This window comes from Pseudonaja textilis, chromosome 1 (assembly GCF_049901715.1).
Source record: "Pseudonaja textilis isolate UNSWEBS1 chromosome 1, rPseTex1.2, whole genome shotgun sequence".
NCBI classification, from domain to species: domain Eukaryota; kingdom Metazoa; phylum Chordata; class Lepidosauria; order Squamata; family Elapidae; genus Pseudonaja; species Pseudonaja textilis.
In genome coordinates, this window is record NC_141990.1 from 207,814,952 (window position 1) to 207,837,855 (window position 22,904).

The 22,904-nt window shown below is 38.3% G+C and overlaps 1 protein-coding gene across 3 annotated transcripts in view; it reads left to right on the forward strand.

The window, feature by feature from the left end:
• NCKAP5 (NCK associated protein 5) overlaps positions 1-22,904 on the forward strand; it is a 666,974-nt gene that overhangs the window by 60,277 nt on the left and 583,793 nt on the right. Inside the window, exon 1 of one of the 3 annotated variants that reach the window (XM_087920335.1) lies at positions 10,180-10,556. The exons of the other annotated variants lie outside the window; for them this stretch is intronic. The gene's annotated coding sequence lies outside the window, so the exon portion shown is untranslated. Of the gene's footprint in view, positions 1-10,179; positions 10,557-22,904 lie in introns of those variants that run through there. 3 annotated transcript variants of the gene reach the window in all.

Genomic DNA, 22,904 nt, shown 5'->3' on the forward strand with positions numbered 1-22,904 from the left:
GAATTGCTGCACATCAGCTGTTGAAGACACAGGGAGAGTGCAGGATTGCAGGAGAAGGTTAGTAGTAAACCCTCTGCGCATGTGCAAAGCACACCCACCAAGCCAGGCAGTAGTGGGATTCAAATTTTTTTACTACCAGTTCTGTGGGTGTGGCTTGGTGGGCATGGCTTGGCTTGATGGGCATGGCAAGGGAAGGATACTGCAAAATCTCCATTCCCTCCCCATCCCACTAACCTGCTTTCCAGCTCTGTTCTCCTGTGCAGGGCAACAAAAGAAGACCTGGCTGATCAGCTGGGACTTGGGAAGCAGAGTATAGATGGGGGCGGGGGCCAGTCAGAGGTGGTATTTGCCGGTTCTCCAAAATACTCAAAATTTCTGCTACTGGTTCTCCAGAACTGGTCAGAACCTGCTGCATATCACCTCTGAAGCCACGCCCACAGAACCGGTGGTTAAAAAAAAATTGAAAGCCAACACTGGGGCAATGGTGGTGTCACCAGCTAATCCATGCTTCTGACATGAGTGCAAAAAAACCCAAAAAAAGTGCCATTAGGCAAGACAAAAAGCAATGGGTGGAAACTGACCAAGAAGAGAAGCAGCCTAGAACTAAGAAGACATTTTCCGACAGTGAGAACAATAAACCCATGGAAGGGCTTGCTTTCTGAAGTGGTGGGTGCTCCATCACTGTTTACTGCTTTAAACAGTATAGGAGCTCCTGCTTGAACAGAGATTAGAAGACCCCCAAGGTCCCTTCCAATTCAGTTATTCTGCTAGATGGACGCCACAAGCACATACCAAGTAGAATGTCCATGTTCTCAGCTTGCATTGGCTTTCATACCTTGCGACTGTCACCCAAGAGTCAGATTATTGATGAGATTAGTTCCCTCTGGTCATGAGCTCTACATATAGCTGTCATACTGGATCTTCTCCCTGGCGGCATCAGTTCACCATCTATTTTCAGTTCACCAGAACAGATGATGGTCTGTGGATTTTGAAAGCTAAGCTGGAATCAGTCTTGTTTAGGACAGAACTGGGCACCATCTCAGAATTCCCAGAGTTCTGTTTAGGCCAGAAAGTTCTGAGAAATCCCAGAATTATTCCTGTCATGCTGCCAACAACCTGCATAAACAGGGTCACCAGGAACTGAGCTTGAGTCAAGGGCGGTTTTCCTTTTCCATTTTATTTTCAGTGAAAGTCAATGGAATTCTCAAATAATATCAACCAGGACTATATTCGAGTAACCCTTTGATGATGATGATGATGATGATGATGATGATGATGATGATGAAGATGATGATACCTATTCAATCATGTCTGACTCTTGGAGATTCTATGGGCCAAGTCTCTCCTCAACTTCCAATCTTGCAATACTTCTTTGACTTCTTTGATGCTGTCTGACTGATGTCAGTTTTGATGGCGATATCTTTGAACTGAGATACATTGTACCTCACTGAGGTACATTAGAGTTTATACTGGTTTCATCAATTCAGCCAGCAGTCCTATCTAATCTTGGAGTGCTGCCCACGCTGAGCTCACTACTCATTACTTTGGGAGTCAGGATAATGTTGGAAGTACTTAAGAAAAAGAGCTGTAATGGACACTGGACCAGCACGAACATTGCTTGAATGGCACAGTCATTTTTGTGTATTTAGCAACATTTAATTGAAGACATTCTGACTGTAGAGCAATGAAATCCAGCTATATATTTTACCACATAGAAGATTGTTTCTCATTAGGATGATGCTCTGTACTTAGGACTTATATTAAGACAGCCCTTGCTCAACCTGGTTATTTGCAGTTGTACTGAGACTATTGTTTTCAAAATAATAAGTTGTAAAAACCTGACTAACTCAGTTGGCAACCAGCATTTTTAGGAAAGTTTGTACTATGGGATATGAATAAATTGAATTGGATACCCAGCATTAGCCATGCCAGTTGTTAGAATTTTGTGGATATTCACTTGTAAACCAATACATTTGGGACTGTGCTGTATCTGTGGTATATCAGCTAAATTTATGCTATATGCATTACATTTAAAATAACCTAAGGGCAGTCAGCTAACTTTGAATATTTTGTAGTCTCTGTCCAACATCCACTCATATTTTATGAGTGATATAGTGGAGCTGTATGGATAATACGGTAATTAAGACGGTCAAAGCTCCCAACAGTTCTCCTGGCTTAGAAAGCCTTACCTAGCATCTGCTTCCCACTTGGCTGATATGAGGATTTACAGTAGGAACATAAATATGTAGGAAATCTTAGGATGGCAGGAGATTTAGCAACAAGGACAAATGTTCTGATTTATTGAAGCCTTTATTTATGTATACATAGGTACAATTTGGATAACCTCGACTCCCAACCCTGGAAAGCTTACAGTTAAAATGTAAGAAAAATAATAATAATAATAATAAATAGAAATTGTGTGTGGCCTAAAGACAAATATACAAACATTTAAAAATATATAAACAAAACAAAACAAAACAACAATCATCCAGAGGCTCAACCGTCATCCTGTCTCCAAAACCTGAGGAAATAGCTTGGTCATTATTAGCTACCTAAACATCTTCAAATTTGTGATGACATCAAATTGGCAGAAGTAGCCAATACTCCAGAAGATAGGCTCGAGATATAGAAGGATCTTGACAGACTTGAACATTGGGTGCTATCTAACAAAATGAAATTCAGTGGTGGGAGAACTAAGTTTCTACAAGAGAAAACAAATACAGGAATAGAATAAGTGGTACCTGGCTCAATAGTAAGTAACTGTGAGAGGTATCTTGGAGTCCTAATGGACAATCACTTAAATATGAGCCAGCAGTGTGCTGCAGATGCCAAAAAAGCCAATGCAGTCCTAGGCTGCATTAATAGAGGGATAAAATCAAGACCACGTGAAGTGTTAGTACCATTGTATAATGATTTGGTAAGCTACATTGGAATATTGCATCCAGTTTTGGTCACAATGATATAAAAGCATATTGAGATCAAAAAGAGTGAAGAGAAGAGCAACAAAGATGATTAGAGGACTGGAAGCTAAAACATATAAAGAAAGGTTTCAGAAATTGGGTATGTCTAGTCTAGTGAAAACAAGGACTAGGAGTGAAATGATAGCAGTATTCCAGAGGTAGGATTCTACCAGTTCTGTCCGGCTCTGTAGAATCGGTAGCTCTGAAGAGCAGCAAACATAGAACTGGTTCTATGTCTGCTGATGTTTTGGCCCATTCACCCGCCCAGGTTCTTACCTGACCTTTATTTCCTGCTTTTTCAACCTCAGCTGCTGTGCAGTTGAAAAAGAAGGAAAAAAGTACTTTTTCAAACGCTGTTTCTTTGCACTCAGCTGTCTAGGCAGCAAGCTGATGACGATTTATAGGCACGCGCGTAGTAGCGTGCAGGGAAGCACATTGTAAACCATCGAACCTCATAAATCACCAAACCGGTAGTTAACCCTGTCGGATCCCACCCCTGCAGTATTCCAATATCTAAGGGGTTAACAAAGAAGAGGGGTCAATCTATGCTGCAAAACACCTGAAGGCAGGACAAGAAGTAATGGATGGAAACTAATCAAGGAGAGATCTAACCTAGAACTAAGGAGAAATTTCCTGTCAGCTACAACAATTAATCCGTAAAACATTGGAGATTTTTAAGAATAGGTTGGACAACCATTTGTCTGAAATGGTATAGGGTTTTTGCTTGAGCAGGGGGTTGGACTTAGTGGTGGGATTGTATCAGTTTCCCTACAGGTTCGGTGAGTGCGCACTTTGCGCATGCGCGCATGTGCGCATCTATCCAAAACCAGCCGAGGCTCTGCCGCACCAATTAGCTGAGAGGATAAAGAACAGAAAAGCGCAGGGGAAGTGAAAGGGCCAATCCTGCACTTCTCTCTTCTTTCTCCTCTTCGCTGATTGTCGGAGCTTTTTTTTACTATTGGTTCGGTTGAACCGGTAGCAATTTTTGCTACTGGTTCGCCTGAACCAGGCCGAACTGGTAGCATTTCACCACTGGTTGGACTAGAAGATCTCCAAGGCCCCTTCCAACTTTTTTATTCTGCTATTCTTCAAGGGATGAGCCATTCAAATCTCCCAAAGATATATAATTTCATAGCCTTTTTAAGCAGCAAGAAATAGACTAATACCACCCATTTTTTTGCTACTAATCTTACTGATTAGTGTTTACTGATTAGCTAAGGACTCTTCTTCACACTGACTTCCATGTTTGTATCTGATCAGGCTATGCCGACAATTATGCTGTTTACTTCTATGATATTTCATCCACAAAGTCCACAGCCACACACATCTATACTCTTAACTCTCCCCCAGTCCTATCTTGGTACTCTTTGGATACTTTCCATGTTACTCAGCAATTTGACAACCTGACAATTGTCAGTAACCTGACAATTCGTTCATTTAATGATTAAAAATTCCTTTCCCTTGCATTGAACTAAGCAGTTGTCTAAATAACCATATGCAGATGAAAACAATGGGAATTGCTTTACCAGCACAAGCTTTTGCTGAATGAAAATGGATGTGTAAATGCAAACTGGTTTTATATGCTCTGTGACAGGCCACTACTTGTTCACAAGGGAAAATAACTTAGTTGATGGAAATTTACGTGAAGTGGAAGCTATACAGCACATGTAAGGCAACTCTTTGTCGTATCAGTTCACAGAACTATAGTGTTAGATGAACCTATTTAGGCTATTATATATCTGACATACTTGTTTGACATTAATGGCATTTGTGAAGAGTAGTTTCTCTAGACTGTTTTCTACAATATTTCTTCTTTATATTGCAAGGTCATTCATGTATGTATTTATTGCATTTTTTACCTCATCTTTTCTTTAAGAGTTTAAGGAAATTTATCAGAAAACAAGTGTGTCTGTATATCTCTGTCTCTGTTCTTTGTCTCTGTCTCTGTCTCTCTGTCTCTCTCTGTCTCTCTGTCTCTCTCTCTGTGTGTGTCTCTGTCTCTGTCTGTGTGTGTGTGTGTGCGCGCGCGTGCGTGCATGTGTGTGTGTATGTGAGAGAGTGATTTTATGCCTGCAGCAACAACCCTGTAAAATAGACTAGGATGAAAGACCGTCATTAGTCCAAAACCATCCCGTGAATGTTACAGACATTCTGCAGCATTACTGTATGTTGATTTGTTTTTATATATTTATGTACTGGATTTTAATCCCATCCTTATTACTTTATAAGTAATTCAAGATGGCAAACATGCCTAATACTCCTTCCTCTTCCTATTTGTCCCCACAACAACAATCCTGTGAGATAAGTTGGGTTGAGAGAGAGAGAGTGACTTGGCCCTTAGTCAGCCAGTTTTCATGCTTAAAGTGGGAGACTAAACTCACCATCTTCTAGTTTCTACATCAGCCCCAGTATTAGGTCACCACCACACCAAACTGGCTTCTGAGTTTTGAATTGTTATCTTTAAGTGTTATATTAGCAGTGCAAGGAACGGAGGTGAGGCACTTTGAAAGGCTAACAGAGTTTATTCTAGCCAGAACAGGTTACCCGTGGCAGCCCCAAGCTTACGAGAGCGGCTCGTGGCAGGCAACAGCTGATGCCACCTGACAGCTCCCTTTTATACGCCAGCTAAGATGCCCAGCCAATAGGGAACAGCTCCGGCTCCCATCAAAAGTGTGGACTGGAGTTAGAATTTAGCTGGGAACACAACATTAAGGTACACAAAACAGCACAATTTCAGCCTCATCCTATATGCCTTAGCTAGCGCTTTTAGAGTCATTGGTCATGATTCTATGTGATTCTATGCCATCTATGTGAAAAAGGTAAGTTTAGTCTTTGGATTTTAAAATATAAGAGCTCAAAGAAGGAACCTAAAGTATGTCAACCAACTTCATTCTTCTTTTACAAACTGGCAGGAGATAAAGGCTGAAGTGCGAATATCTTCACATATTCACTTAATGAGTAGGACAGATATAGTCACCCTGTCTTCTGTTGCTTGACACTAACTCATCCCTTTTTGCAATTATTGCCATTCTCTTTTCAAAAAAAATATGGGTTTTTTGTAGCAGCAACTGATGCCGACCAGAAGATTTATGTTGTTAGAGGCTATGCCCAAAGCTTCTACAGAAGAGGAGGAAACGGGGTGTTATGGTTGTGTCTTTTTCTCTTAGAGGAGACAGAACAACCTGCCAGTATATAGTTTATTGATCCATTGGCTTCAGGAAACATTGATGAACATCCCTACATTTCCTCATAATGTAAAAGAAGCCAAAGAGATTGATCCATGCAATATGAACAATACAGGGCAAATATCTTCTCATGATGTACAAGTCTTTATAATCTCTCTCTCTCTCTCTCTCTCTCTCTCTCTCTCTCTCTCTCACACACACACACACACACACACACACACACACACAGGCCCTTCTGACTAGGACTGTTGAAAACAGACTGCACAGATATTTTGTGATAAGAAGTATTAAAAGCTGTAGAGGAAGCCCTAAACCCACATCACTGTTAAAAGACAAAACCCAAAATATCTTGCACAAAATCTGTTCCATCTCTTAGCAGTCCTTAGGTCCTCTCCTTACAATTATGAGAACAGACAACCGTAATTTAAATGACTGTGTAAAGACTTTTTCCACACATAGATTGTGATGCCTGCTAAATCAAGGGCCGCCAACCCTTTTTGGACCTCAGGGACCACCAAATTCATAATTTTAAATTCCGTGGACCACTAATTTGAATTTTGACTGATGGTGGCACAGGAAACTTTGGTCTGGCTCTCAAGAGATGAAAGTGACTCCAGCTGCTTCTCTCTGCTAACAGGCAAAATTGTCCCTCTCTAAGTATTAACATGAGGTGTCACATAAGGTGTTCAGTGAAAAAATAAGCATCACTGCCATGACGAACCTAACATTTTTAAACAGGATCCTAAATGGTTTTGTTTGAAATTCTTCCCCCCACACCCGCCCAGAGATACACACATCTCTTATGATGCTATTGGTTGGGGCACAATTTGCAATCATAGCTTAATAAATAAATAAGAGTAATCTATCAGAGAGGAATATTTCACAGTGACCATGCTCCTCTGGGTTTCTACTACTACCTAGACATGTGATACAAATTTCGTTTATTTTGGCTATTTCAAACAGATTCGCTAGACAAAAATGTATGCGTGCTATAGACATGTACTTTGTCTTGTTTCTCTTCTGTTGGTTCAGCATAGTAAATATTGTTATTTGGAAACTAACCTGCAGCGAGATACTAGAAAAGTGAAATTCTGTACCAGGATAAACTCAGAACAAAAGTTCATGGTAATACATTTTTGTGAAGACATCCTTAAAATTTGGATGAAAATCTACTCCTTATACTTGTAGTCAACTGACTGATTAGAGATGAGTTTTTATTAGAAGAATAAAAAAAAACTTATTTTACTTTATTTTACAAGCAAAGGAGCCCGAATGTGCATGGAGCAATAATGTTTCAGTTCAGCGGAGTTCATAACTCTGATGACTGGATTGAGAACTAAAATAGTGGGATAATTGGAAATCTATTTATACCTTTAGGATTACTTATCGCTTTTATGGCAGATTTGATTTTGAAAATCTTTTATTACGCATTACCAAGAACCAAGACATAGATCCTTAGTCACACATTGAGCAAACCTAATGAATTTTAAAAGGACATTTATATATAGTTTATGGAGGGATATGACTAGAGGTGAAGATGCTCACCTCACACTCAAGAGATTGAGAGTTCAGTCCTAGGCAGTGACAGATGTTTCTCTGTCAGGGTGCATAAAGAAAATATCTGCAGTGAACTCTGCATAGACATCAGGAAGGGAAACTGGCCAGTAAACGCTCAGCTACATTCAGTTGCCCTGACTCTACCTTGATAAAAAAAAGGATTACAGGGGTATAAAAAGATTTTTAAAATTATGTACAGTTCATTACTTTATTACAAATAATTTATACATTTGGAAAAGATCTTTAATATATATGTAGAAGATTACTTTCAATGCTATACATATTCTTCAGATGAGGTATTTCACAATGCATAGGAACATGTAAGGGCACATGTCTCTTTGGATGATTAAAGTAGCCATGTCTTTTTTCCAGGTCGTGCAGCTGCTTTAATAGCTGCTCCTGGCTGTTTCCAAGTGTCAAAGCATTTTCCTTTACTAAGGGGGAAAAATGGAAGAGGACCAAATTGAAGGGAATCTTTTGAATACACCCCCAATGCAACTTGCATGAGAAGAATATTGTTTAATTTTTCTATTTGCTCCATGAGGTGCAATCCGTTTCTTAATCCAAACACCTTCACAAAGATGAATAATTCCTCTTGAATTTCCCTTCATGTTTCCCTGAAACCAAACTTAAGTAATGTTGGTGAGATCTGCCATCAATGTGAACATATCCCCTTAAAATGATCAATGAGTCTTACAATCAAATTTTATGTTCAAGCATAACTTGAAAACGCGTCCACTGATTTTTGAGGCATCTGATGTCTTGATAAAACTAATTTCCTTGCAAATGCCATCTCATTCTATTTACAAATAACCAAAGAAAACCGTTACTACAGTTGTTACTGTTGGTTAGTGAGATGATCATTTTCTTGATTTGATATATTAAATAAATAATATATGGGAGAACGGGACTACAATGGATAGTATGATCAGGCATACTAAGTCATTGGATGCATCTACGTTACCTTCCACCTGGTACAGTTTTACAGTTCACAATCCAAACATATTGCAGATATATCAGGGCTGCTTCAATATTTGACTGAACATGAAGGCTTAAAGACTTGCGAACTTCAACTGCCAATATTCTCCAGCCAGACATGTCTGGCTGGGGAATTCTGGGACTTGAAGTCCTTAGATCTTAAAGTTATCAAGATTGGACAATCCTGACTTAGAGGCTGAAATTCTCTTTTGTTCTCTTGTGTATCTACTGCAAAGCAAAATGTCTTGTTTCTTAAAGCATAGTTTGAACTTAGAAAGTATAATTTGGAAATATATGGAAACTAGGATTTCAATAGCTCAGAATTAAACTGTTGGGGTCTTGGGGTTTGAGAAAGAAACCCCTTAGGGACAACCAAACTCAGAGAACCCCAAGAACCTAAGTCAGAATTTTGAAACCAGTTCTCCAGAAGCATCAATATCTAAATTCATATTTAAGCCCTCTTTATCGCTTTGTTTGTTGAACCTGTAGTTCTTCATTTTTTTTTCCTTTATAAGCCTGCTTGAAGTTTTCCTACTCTGAAGTTTCTCCATGTTTACATTCTCAACACAGAAAATACAGGATATTAGAGTGTACACAGTAGCACTTCTGTCATGTTCCTCTTCCAGTGATCTAAGGCTTCATTTGAAAAGACCAGCTTCTGGGAAATGAGTGAAGATCTAGTGTGACTATAGCTTAAGGCTTTTCTTTGAGGAGACTTTCCTAGGGACAAGAATGTGGAGCACGGCTGCAAACATCAAGTTCTTGAAGACTAGAAGATGTTGTCCTTGTTTTACACAAAAGCAGCCAGCCAGTCTGAAGACCCAGGAGGAGTGAAAGGTCAATATTTTCTTTTGTTTTATCAGCTACCACAAGCTGAATAGCTGCCTTTGTCATTTCCAAAGGATTCTCCTCCCTTTTTACTCTTGGGGGAAAAAAAAAAGACCTAGTAGTAATGCCACTCCAATTTACATTGTGAATGAAGGATTACAGACCCTCATTTCTTCTCTTCTTTTACATATTTGCTACAGTTTATTGTGCTACAAAATACCTCACGGACAATGCTGTTTAGAGAGAAACTATTAATCCTACAAACTATTTACAAATATTTGTATAACGAAAGAACTGAAATCTTTGCAATATACACGGTGCAGGGCCCTAATGTTTATCCTCCCCTTTTACTGGAAGATCCAGTGTACTCTATCAAATTTTGATTTAGTAAATAATTTTTAAATCTGCACTAAGTCCATAATGCTTCTATATAATATTTATAGACATAGTCATGCTTAAAGCATGCAGGGTCTAAAAAAAAAGTGCAGCGTTTAATTTACTAAGCATCTATTTATTTGGCTGCATGTCTTTTTTATTCCTTTCCTTTGGGGTCTGGCAAGGATAGGATTCTTACGGAAACTTGGCTTCATGCTCCTAAAGAAAGCATAGTTGAGATAATCACAAGTATTTACATATGTATAAGCAAAATTCTTACTACGCTCCCAGCTTGCACTTCAGGAGAGAGACAGTGGTTACTCCCCACCCCTCTCAGTTCCTTCTTTCTTTTTTTTGACAGCCAGTTAATAAAGACTCAACAATAAGCAGCTGCTTGTGATGTCATTTGGGACTTTGTCCACAGAGCTTGTATTTACAAGTACGGAGCCGCAGAAAAACTAACTGGCAGCAAACTTTTATGTCTGCACTTACAGTAGGACTTTCAACTGTGCTCATGATGAACTTGAGAACTCATTCAGTACTCCACACCAGAAATTTTTAAGGCTTGGTAAATAAACACAGCATTCACTCAAGAGGAATCTGGACTGCCTGAGACTTCCACAGGTTTTTCATTTGTCTAGTACTGGAGCAAGTTTTAATGGAGCAACAGCAAGTAAGGGGTTTATTGTTGTTGTTATTATTGTTATTTTCACATTTCTGATTCTTTTCTTGTCACTCTATTTACTATGCTTCAGTCTTGCAGCTGGTGGGGGGGTTACTGTTAATTATCAAACTGACAACTGTTAGACAGAATTATAGTTAGGTGGTTCAATATGCTTTATGCATTTTCTCATAAAATGGAATGTCAGAGCTGAGCATGAGTTTGATTTTGACTTCAAATTTTATGGATATGTTAAGCTCTACCTCTTTGGGGGGTAATTGATTCATCTGTCTACAGTTTTAAGGCTAATGCTATAATGAATATTTTGTCTAGTTAAATGTTGAATTTGAAAATATTCATCTACTTTTTATACTTTTGGATTATTGCTCGAATTATATTAGTTAAGTGCTTCAAAATTGGGTTATTTATTTTGCTAGATTTAGAAAAAATTCAGATCTGCACAAAAGTTTTGAAAAATTTCAGGGCATCAAAATGTGTGAAACTAAAGTCCTTTATTAACAACTGAACATGAAAGCTTGGATGATGTTACCAATAGCGTATAGGATGGAACATGACTGAAGAATCTAACAGTAGAAGGAGCAACTTCAAATCACAATTGCTACATGCTACTGCAACATAAATATTCAGAAAGCTTGAAGTACATTAATCCAAAATTACAAATAAAGCTGCATAAAATATTTACTAAAGAGCAAGCAGGAAAAGGGATGATGTGAATTTGCCATGCTGTCCCTTCTCACCCTCTGGGCAATCTTACTTACTCATGTTGACATGGAAAAGAACATAATAGGATTTAATGGGACTTAATCCTTTGTAAATCTGTCTAGAATTTGAGCTTTTGGATACAATCCCCTATGTACTTTCCTGGTGATAAACCCGCTTTATCCCAAATGGGTATATTTCTGAACGATCGTCCATAGGATTGCATTTTTAATCATCAAAGTCCCCATAGATATTTTGTGGAATAATATAGTTGACAATGCTTTTTCATTCCTTCTTCCTATTGCAAGAAGAGGTTGTTGCTCCTACTACCTCATAGAAGTAGAGAAGTTGACCAAGATATCTTCTTGTGTCCCCTCACCTTCTTTCTGTACTCTCTCTTCATAACATTTTCATTCTTTTAGCTTTGCCTGACCATTTTATTTTCAGAATTCTAATGAATCTTTGGGAACAAACTGTTTGCATGTTTTCCATTCCATGATTCACTTTTCACTCTAAGGACACTGACTCCACAGATCTGAAGGGATAGGTAAAGTACAAGTACACATGAAAACCAAGCCCCTACATCTTCAATATAGAATAGGTTTATTCAACCCACATCATCCAAGTCTTTTGTAATGGGATGAGTTGAATTATTTTTGCATTTGTTCTTATTTTATTTCCACCTTGGGTTTCCTTTGATCGTTATTTATTTATTTTTTGTTCCCCAACCCACAAATTCTATGCCTGAACATTCTATTCAGAATGTTCTCATCACCTTATTTATTTAATAATATTTCTATCTGTTTCTTTCATTTCATTGGAAACAATCCCAAACCAAGTAAGGAAGAAAATTAGGGGCTTTGTAAGATTGTAAGATTGAAGGCAAAGCTAGATAATCTGGGGCCCATTCCCATTTGTACTTTCCCACAAAGCTGTCTCAGATGACACTACTGGAATTCAGCATCAAACCCACAATTTTCACTAGTGTGATCTGATTTTAGCAGAAAAAAAACCAAAACCCACCACACCAAATATTTCTATTAGATCTATGTGAGGCTTAGCATACCCAGTTTAAATCCCTAGATTTCCCTTGGGAAGAAGAGTTAATGAATGGGAAATGTAGCTCATGGTTGCAAAAAACATTGCCCAAGTCATTTTTTAGGATATAAGGATTTAAAATAAGGTGTTTACAAGCCCTGTGGATATTGCTGTGGTGGGTTTTGGATCACAACTAGCAGTATATTTGAACAAATATACTAATGCAATTATTAATGTATAATTAAGGTGTCCTTAATCATAATTATGATAAAGAACTTTACCAATCAAGAGAGTAGTCTTTTGCATATAGTAACACTTTAAAAAAATATTTATGGCTGTTTTTCTAGCCACTTGTTCATCGCTTCCTTGTAAGCTGCCCAGAATATTAGATTCCCCCCCTTTTTCCCCCGAGATTTTTAAATATTCTTTCTAGATTTCTTATGGACTACAACAATCTCAAGATTATTTTATTATATTACATATATACATATACGCACAGACACACACACACACACACATATATATATATATTGAATCACTTCAGCATATATTTAATGTAAGCATGAATTTATCTTAAATGTTTTGGTGAAGATCTTCTCTACACATTTCACAATTTTATTCTAACGTTTATAAAAAAAATCATACTATGTATAAGCGTTGCCATATTTTTATCCTGAGAATATTCCTCATTGACTGTGTGTGCAAATGTAAAGAGTGTTAAGTCCATCCAATGTATCAGTCCAGAAATATTGTATATAAATTTGAATATAAATTTGGTGATTCTGAAAAATATACAGCATGCTTCTTCTTAGAATCCTCTGGGAACAAAATTTGACAGAAGCAAACATTAATATGGTTCACAGGGTGAGTAAAGAAATTTGATTTTGGATCCAAGGAAGACTTAGTAGGGTTCCCAAAGTGGCGTCTAATTTTTGACCTTGATCTTGAGGTTCTATCCTAGTCTGTAAAAACTTTGTAGGTTTGAATGAAGAGGAACAATCTTTGACTCAATCCCATCAAGACTGAGTGGCTGCGGTTGTTGCAGCTACTTAGATTCAGGAATATTCCATACCTGACCTTGAATGGAGCTTCATACTTCTCCATTAAAGAATGGTGGACAATCTGTGGTATTCTTGACTCACATCTCCTAGGTGAGCAGGAAGGCAGCTGTGGTCAAGAAGGCCTTTGTGTGACTTCATCTGGTCCACCGGTTGCACCCTTTCCTAGATTGGGAGGCCCTTCAGACAGTCATTTATGCCTTTGTCACCTTATCACTCAGTTATTGCAATCTGCTGTGCCTAAGGGTTGACCTTGAAGACCATTAGGAAGCTTCAACCAACTATTGGATAAACAGGGAAACCTAAAAACAAATCAAAAATGGAAGAAAGAAGGAATTAACTTAGACTGGTGGCCCTACTTGCAGGTGCAAACAAAATACAAAAAAGATATGGAAGAATTTGGTATAGAGTTAAGTCCCTAACAGCTCGATAAAATTTTATTAGGACCAGAAGATAAATGTATATCCAAAATTTACAACGATCTCCTAAAATTTGATACAGAAGAGGAAGAGACAATGATTGCATGGATGAAAATTTTTAGATATAACATTCAGTTAGAGGGTTGGGAAAGAGTTTGGAAGAGAAATTATAAACTAACAATGGCAGCCTCGTATAGGGAAACTCTTTACAAATCTTTATCTTTATGTTTTATCATTGGCATCTAGCACCATCAAGATTGGCCAAGATATATCCAAATTTGAGTCTAACATGTTGAAAGTGTAAATCAACAACTGGTATCTTCTTTCATATGTGGTGGTTGTGCCCCCAAATTAAAAAAAAATTGGAATAAAATTAGAATCTGTCTAAAAAAATTAACAAATGAAAAAATAGAACTCAGACCGGTAACGTTTTTTTTAAAGGAATAATTAGAGGTGAATATAAAAAAGAAATTGAATAAGAAGGTTCAACTGGTCCAGAATGCAGCAGGCTGGGCAGGTCTGGGCATGCATCAGTATGCACATATGATACCTTGTTTTACAATCTGCACTGGTTCCTGTTATGATTCTGGTTGTGATTCAAGGTGTTAGTTATGACCTATATAGCCCTACAAGGATAGATCCTAATTACTTGAGGCACCTATCTTCCATGGATTGACTCAATCCAATAGAGTTGACAAGCTTGGGGTCTTTTCAGTTAAAGAGTATTATCTTCAAGACCCTAGAATCATCTTTCTCTGTCGCAGCATCTGGTCTCTGTAATAAGATTTCCCCTGATACCAAGCGAGCCCACCCTGCTGACATTCTGGAAAGTCTTAAAAACCTAGATGTTTTTCCAAGCTTTAGGTAAGTTCCTTGCTGCATTGTGTGTTGGTGAAATGGCCATTTTTTTGCGACTTAGTATTCTCTTATAATTATTGTATTTTGTTTTTGTGTTATTTGTTTTATTGTACACTGGCCAAAGTCAGTTGAAGCTGGGCAATGCCTAAATTGAATAAATCAAATTAAAACAGAGAAGGTAAAATTATACTAAGTACACTTCCGTGCTGCTACTATCTGAATTTCTTAAACCTTTGGAAGCAGTCTGGAGGCAGTCTTTGATAGTCTTCACTTCTGCTGATTTAAATATTCTGAGAAGAGAGAATAAAGGTTATTGTTGCACTGAGCTCCAATAGAATCTGCACCAAGACATCTCCCAACCTTTACCTCCACCTCCACATAAAAAGAAGAGGAAAAAAACTCAAGAGCTTAGCATTTTGGTCTCCTTTTCCAGTGATGAAATAAAGCATGATATTGACACACTACATCTCAATGTGATCCCTATTTGTTTTGTTGGCTATAAGACAGAACTACTGTATAAAGCCTTCAAATATGCATTCTTTTGAAAAGGCCTGGTGTTCTAGAACTGGAAGGAGAGAGAGGTTAAAAAGGTCTTTTCCAATACTGAAAGGGACCCACAGTTTCCCAAAACAAAAGAAACTAACAAAACAAGACAAAAATACCCTACCTTTGCAGCAGTTTTAATTGTACTACACGAGCTAGAAATTAATCAGCTCTTCAACAACACTCCTGAGGTTATAAGAACACCAAAATCCAAAACTTCTTTGAAGTGGCCCACAGTATTTGCATACAAGTGCCTTAACCTATAACAAAACAGAGCCAGGGAGATAGAATTAAGCTATAATGGGAGTTGCTTGTTTGCGGCTTACTTCAGTGTATGAAGTAAGTTTGTAAAGCATGGTTTGTGGCTTAGTGAAGCCACAAATAAGTCATTTGTGACTTACTCAACGGTTAAGCAAACCATAGATCAATGTAATATATAAATCAGACAGTGTAATATGTGAAGCAGACTGTAAGAAAAGAGGGGAAGAAATCTTGCTGGTTCCTATTCTCTGAGAGAAATGGGAAAAGGAATTATGATTTAAGGATGCAAGACAGATACCTGGTTGGAAACTGACACAGCCAAGGAGAAGGTAAAGGGCCTGTTTGGAGAATGACAAAGACAAATTCTTGAAAAGCAGAAGAAAAAATTGCAACTGTATCGGTTTTACATTGTCAAGACAGGTTTAGATTGAAGTCAAAAGACTTTTAAGTTATTGGATTTGTAGTACTTATACCTCATTCCCTTCTAAAGGTTAATTCAACTGATAACATAGTGGCAATGTTAAGAGGCCTCATCCTATTTGACTATTATTTTCTCATCAATGTGAATAAGGGGAAAACCTCAGCTTTAATTTATTTTCTATTGCCAAATACTCTACTTGGCTAACATATCAATTAGTGGATGATCTTCATTCTCCTGGCAATAGTTAACCGTTCACCTACTCTCATGCTTATGTACATTTTGAAATGAACAAAACCATGTTCAGTCCATAATAGCAATAGCAATATCACTTGGACTTATATACCGCTTCGTAGTGATTTACAGCCCTCTCTCAGTGGTTTACAATGTCAGCTTATTGCCCTCAACAACCTAGGTCCTCATTTTACCGACCTCAGAAGGATGGAAGGCTGAGTCAACCTGGAGTCCTGTCAGGATCGAACTCCAGACTGTGGGCAGAGTTTGCCTGCAAGACTGCATTCTAATCACTGTGCCACCATGGCTCCTGATTCGAAAATCACTGGGTTTAAAGCAGAATGGTCCATTATATAAATTAGAGCCAACAGAGTGTGACAAATTGATATTACATCTAAGAAAATATCTCTGAATTTAAAATCAACTATGGTAGAAATAAGGGTTTGGTGTTCTCTTTGCTCCTATTCAACAACTGCAAGAGACCTCTGGCCGAGCTTATCTATCATGGTATCATCAGCATACTAACTACATACTGTATGTCTGAATTAAGCAATGCCATGAACATCTTGTTCCTGTGAGGATCTGAGTGGGAAACAACAGGCTTCAGCTGAACTGAGAAGTTCTATGTGTTGGGACCTGCTGGTTCTAGGACTGTGTTATCATTGATGCTAGATGACCCAGATAGTTTCCATGCAAAATCTGGAAGTCTTCCTGAGCCCATGACTCCAGCTCAAAGAGCAGGTGGCTAGGAGGTCCTTTGAACAGTTTTGTGTCGTGTCCACTTGTGCCCATTCCCAGATCGGGGAAGTTCTGCCCACAGTCAATCATGTCCCAGTCACCTCCCTGACTGGATTACTGTAACGTACTTTATAGGGGACTGCCCATAGCTGGTGCAAAATGCAGTAGTCTAGGCAGTTACATGTACTTCTAGAACAGCACGTTACATTTCTGCTCTCTGAGGTGCACTGGTAGCCAAGCTTGCTTCCAAGTCCAATTCTAGGTGTTGTTTCTGACCTTTAAAGTCTTTCCTGGCATTGGGATGGTTTCCCTGAGGGGCCACCCCCCTTCAATTACATCTGCCTATCCCACTAGATCCAACAGGTCTTGCATCCTGCAAGTCCTGTATGTTAGAGAACCATACTTGGCAGGTCCCAGGAGGTGAGTCTTTTCTACCATGGTGCACAGTGAAGTAAGGTTAGCACTGTCCCTCTTTGTTTTCCAGAAGTCCCTCAAAATCAGTCTATGTCATTAGGTCTGGGGGTTCCCAAGGGACCAATGAGATCATGTGGTGGCCCCATTGTTGCTGTTAACGTCTCCTTTATGGCTTTTAAAAAAAAAATTATAATGAGTTTTTAAATTATCTATCTATCTATCTATCTATCTATCTATCTATCTATCTATCTATCTATCTATCTATCTATCTATCTATCTATCTACTATCTATCAAGTTGTAAGCCATCCAGAGTCACTCTGAAGCAACTGTATAAATTTTACATGTAAATAAATAAAAAAAAGAACACTTTCAGTGGCCAATTTTGGGGGGGTTTAAGTGATGAAAAAACTGAGGCATAGGATTGTTCTTTAAAACCTCTTGCCATGGTGATTACTTTTGACTGGCACTAAGGTATCAAACTCCAGTAAGACATGTAGTGTGACAGACGGTGCTGAACGCTGTGGTGGGAATTGCTTATTGCACTGTGAACAATGCAAATTCAATGCCAAGGCAGCCTAGTTAATAAAACAGCCGGTAAATAATATGCTGCGGAAAGATGGACATTTATAGAACCAATGTTTTTGTTGAGCCTTGTGTTTTGATAGGATTGCCACTGAAAGATCCAGTTTGTTTTCTCAGACTCAGATGAGGTCTGGATGGCCTGAATGCATAATAGATCTGTGCAGCTGGAAATTTGTGTCGCAAATTATTTTCTTTGACAGTGCTAATTGATTATAAGGCTCCAGCCTTATCTCAATTGTTAAATTCAACAGTTCCCTCTCCTCCTCCTTCTCCTCCTCCTTTTTCTTGCCTCTTCCTCTGCTTTTCTTTTTTCTTTTCCTTTGAAAATGCAAAATGGGAACATGGGCAGACAATCTACCTATCTTTAAAAAGAAAAATAATAATAATCACAAATGGAAAATAAGGCACTATTAGGACTGGCTGCTCTGAATAAGGTGGAAATAAATCAGAATAATCAACTCTCCTTTATTAAGAAACTTTTGGTTTTGTATATTTTAAAGAAAGTGTGTATACATTTCACACAGTCATATTCATGGGCATCTTTCACGAGCTTTGCATGACTATTGTGTTGGCTACAGTTAGGCTACGGTTGTATCATATTTTTCTTCTTGTGGAGCTGGTTTGGATGTCATAATTGTGATTTAATAGGATTTACTGGAACTTAATTTACCAGAACATGATTTAATCTTAATCACTATATTCACTATATTCAAAAGTACTTGAAGCTATGATATAAAAATACTCCTGGTCCTTCCTTAAGAGTAATATAGCTCAGAGATGGCAACTTGTGTCCAAGCCACAATACCCATTTGGCATTTTGAGACTAAGCCATCAAAAAGCCATTTAGTAAAAGGACAAAACTTTGGTGGCACTTTTTGTTGTTGTTTCAATTTGGATTGGGAGGCTTCTGTAGTCCTTCCACTCACATTTCCAACCTTCTTTCCTTCCTCGGGTCAATTTTGGTCCATTCCTAGTATTTGGAAGGGACCCTAAAAGAAAGGGAGAAGGAATCATAACTGGCTCATTTAAATCCTTTGCTTCCCACCCCTAAATTCAGTCTCCAGAATACAACTTTAACTTGTTTGGGAGGAGCCTGGAGAGATTCAAGACATTTTGATAAGGGATGCGGTTCCCCGATGAACAGTGATTTCCTCCAATGCTTGAGCTTTCCAAGCAGAGGCTGAAGATGATTGGAGATCTGCTGGAGGTGGTTGGCTTCAGCCAAATGGTCTACAAGAGCTCCTTTGTTTCTAAAGAGAATCAGAAGGGTTTCCGTGCCATGGAAAATCCTTGTGTGTGTTTAAAGGTTGCACATTGAAAATGCTACAAATAGACAACTGCTTGTTCTTTTTAAATGAAGGTATTTGGTCTTGTGGGTTTGATGCCCTAATATATATATAAGAACAGGAACTAAGTATGTCTAGTTTAATGAAAAGAGGGACTAAGGGTGACATGATAGCAGTGTTACAATATCTGAGGGGTTGCCACAAAGAAGAGGGAGTCAAGCTATTCTCCAAAGCACTTGGAGGCAGGACAAGAAGGAATGGATGGAAACTAATCAAGGAGAGAAGCAACCTAGAACTAGGGAGAAATTTCCTGACAATGAGAACAATTAACCAGATTGATTCCAGAAGTTGTGGGTGCTCCATCACTGGAGGTTTTCAAGAAGAGATTGGACAGCCATCTTTGTGAAATGGTATCGAGTCTCTGGCTAGAGCAGGGGATTGGACTAGAAGACCAATTCTGTTATTCTATAAGATAGTTGAACTGTTTTTTTTAAAAAATAGACTACCTGCTACCTACCCCATGCCCATGCCATCAGATGCATAAAAAACAAGAGCGTCTTTTCAAAGACAGGATCTCTAAATTGTGAGATAGCTCTGAAATTGTACATTGTAGATTGCAGTTTGGCCATTCAACATTTGTTTCATGATAAGCAGGCAACTTTCCATATTCATCAAAAGACTGGTGGTTTGTTTTTTTTTTTTGGTCTTTTTAAAATAACTCATTCTTTTAAACGAGTTTGCTTCTTGTCCTGGAGTAAATCTGCTCACACTAAATCTTTCAAAACACACTGTTGCTGGTAAAATTTGGAGGTGACTATTGCCAGCAGAGGGCCATGTTAAGCTGAATAATATGGCAATAGGTAATTTAAATAAATATTTACCTTTAAGCGCATTTTAAAGGATAGGATTTATACAGGTTATTTGATGGCTTTGATTTTTTTTTTTTTTAAATAAGAAACTGGTATTATTTGTACTTAATGTGGAAATGTTTTCATTTCTGACTGAACTGAATTAGAATAAAAATTGTGATCTCAGGGATTTTAAAAAAGAAACCAATAAAGGAATTCCCAGGTATAATCTATCCGTGAGTAACTGCTTCAACAGTCAGTCAGTAAATACTACACGGGTAATTCCTCAGTTTAAAACCATTCGTATAGTGACAATGGCTCTAAAAAAAGTGACTTATGACTGGTTTTCACACTTACAACTATTGTAGCATCCCCATGTCATGGGATCAAAATTCAGATACTTCGTAACGGGTTCATATTTATGACGGTTGCAGTCCCCCAGGGTCACGTGACACCTTTTGTGACCTTCTGAGAAGCAGTCAATGGGGAAGCCAGATTCACTTAACAACTGTGGCAAGAAAGATTAGAAAATGGGGCAAAACTCACTTAACGGTAGTCTTGCTTGGCAACAAAAATTTTGGGCTCAGTTGTGGTCATAAGTCAAGGACTACCTGTACAGACAGGCATGTTTGGGGAAAAAAAGTGGTAAAATGATTAACTGAACTTTTTAGACTAGAAGCCTGTGTTGACAGTAAACAATGAAGGACGAAGAAAGCATTGGCTTTCTATAATTCATGTTCTTTTAACAAATGTGAACTATGTACATAGTGATTATGTTGGTACTCCAGGAGTTTTCAGTAAAAAGTTAAGCCCAAACTCTGGCTTTTTCTGAAAGTGATCTGTTTATACTTCACGCTATGCACATTTTACTGCTTGCTTGTAAAGGGTCATTTATTACTCACCCGCAATTGTTTGTCCTTTGAACAGATGCTAAAGGAATCATCCTTAAGGGGTGACTTCTCCATAAAACCTAATTACATCTGGCACAAAAGATTAACAGATGTTATAATTGTCTTTATGTTCTGACGAAATGGTTTTCTGCATGATTTGGTTTCCGCTCTTCACCTGGCAACGCTGCTCCTGGCATGGACGGCTATATGGATAATGAACATGGCACTTCAATTTGTTTACAGCGATGGTTATCCGATTCACAATTTCCTTCTCATTGTATTTGCTAAGTGTTAGCATAGTTTATGTATTTGCAAGCACAATGGCTATAAAATGCACATATAATTGCCCACTTAGCTTTCTCCCCTCTGCACTTAAGACATTATTGCTTCTGATGTAGTTGCAGAAGAGAGGGACTTAGTACTTGTATAACTATTTGCATAGATTGCAAATCAAGTGTGAAACAAGGAAAAAGTAATACCGGAGTTCAATTTTATAGTAGGAAGCAGACAACGTCCATCTATTAGTTACCTAGCCAGATGTGGCCTTTTATTAGACAGATAAAACATCAATAATATGTGATAGATGTTGGAAAGCAGAAGATATTAGAAAGACATTCCTTCTGATCCTTCAAGCATTTTCTCTTCTGCCTTTCCTATCTCCCAAACTGGACCCCTGCCATTAACAGCATCCAAGAACTTGTCCACACTGCTGAGCTGAAATGCTTTCCGCTCATCCTTGAGCTGCCAGGGACTCATATCGGTATGAGAGTTGCTGTCATCATTCCCACTTCTGGTCTCAGTCCCAGTCCCATCCCATTCCTTGGAATGGATGAAAAAAGCTAATTAATAATATACTTCGTCTTTGAAGATTGTGGAATAATGGAGAAACATAATATTAACCCAGAACAATTAAGGATGTTTTAAACTTGATTTAGTTTGATGTACTGGTTAAGGTTAAGGCATCAGGCTAGAGAATGGGAGACAGTGAATTTTAGTTCTGCCTTAGCTACGAAAGCAAGCCATGTTGTCAGCCTTCAAGATCTCTCCTACATTTTTTTCTTACATCTTTTCTACTGCTACGCATCTTTCTCACTATTCTCCATCTTTCGGCTGTCATTAGTAACGGGGGGAGGGGGGAATTGGAGGGGAAGAAAGCTGGAGGTGTTACATTCCTATGCTGTAAATGGGAAGGAGGAGGGGAAGTATAAATTCCTGTTATTAAGTTTCTATTTCCTTGCCTAGCTTTTTCTTTCCTTTGCGCAGCTGCGAAATTTTATCAAAATATGTCAAGGTCAACGGACAGAGGCCTCATCACCACCTGAAGATGCCCACATGATCATATTCAGAACTTTTAATTGGAAGAGTCTTTTGGACTTTGAGGGTGGGAACAATTCCATCCCTTTGTATATGTGATCTGCGCGCCAAATTCTTTAGATTCAGAATTCAACCTGTAGCTTCCACTTTGATTTTCAGTAAAAGAAAAAACTTTACTCTAACCTATGAAGTCTGAGTATTTCTTTCTTGGATTTTGAATGGAGCACAGACTGATACATGTGATCTTGGGTCAGTCAGTCTCTTTCAGCTCACCTCACACAGTTGTTGCTGTTGTGGGGAAAATAGGGAATTAGAAATAGAAAATAGGAAGAGGAAGGCATATTAGTTATGTTATACAAACTAAGATACATAGAGGCAAAAATGGATTTGATTTCTTGTTTGAGGGCTTTCTAGAATCTAGATGCAATTTAATGACTGCTATAAAATGGAATGGTGATGTACTCACCCCTAGGCCTGATCTGACAAAGCTGCTTTCGTAGTCTAATGTTCTTCAACCAGAGGCATTCTGACATGACATTTTCCAGAGATGTACTGATCAAAACCATTGAACTCTTTTTCTGTTATAATATGAACTGATGTCACTTGAATATTCAAAAATCCTTGGGAGTCTCTGGAGTGGGAACATTCAGTCTGGTGTAGAAATGAATAAATAACCTGGATCATTTTCAGTCTGGATATTAAATTTCAGCCCTCTGTAGAATCCAAAGATAAATTTCA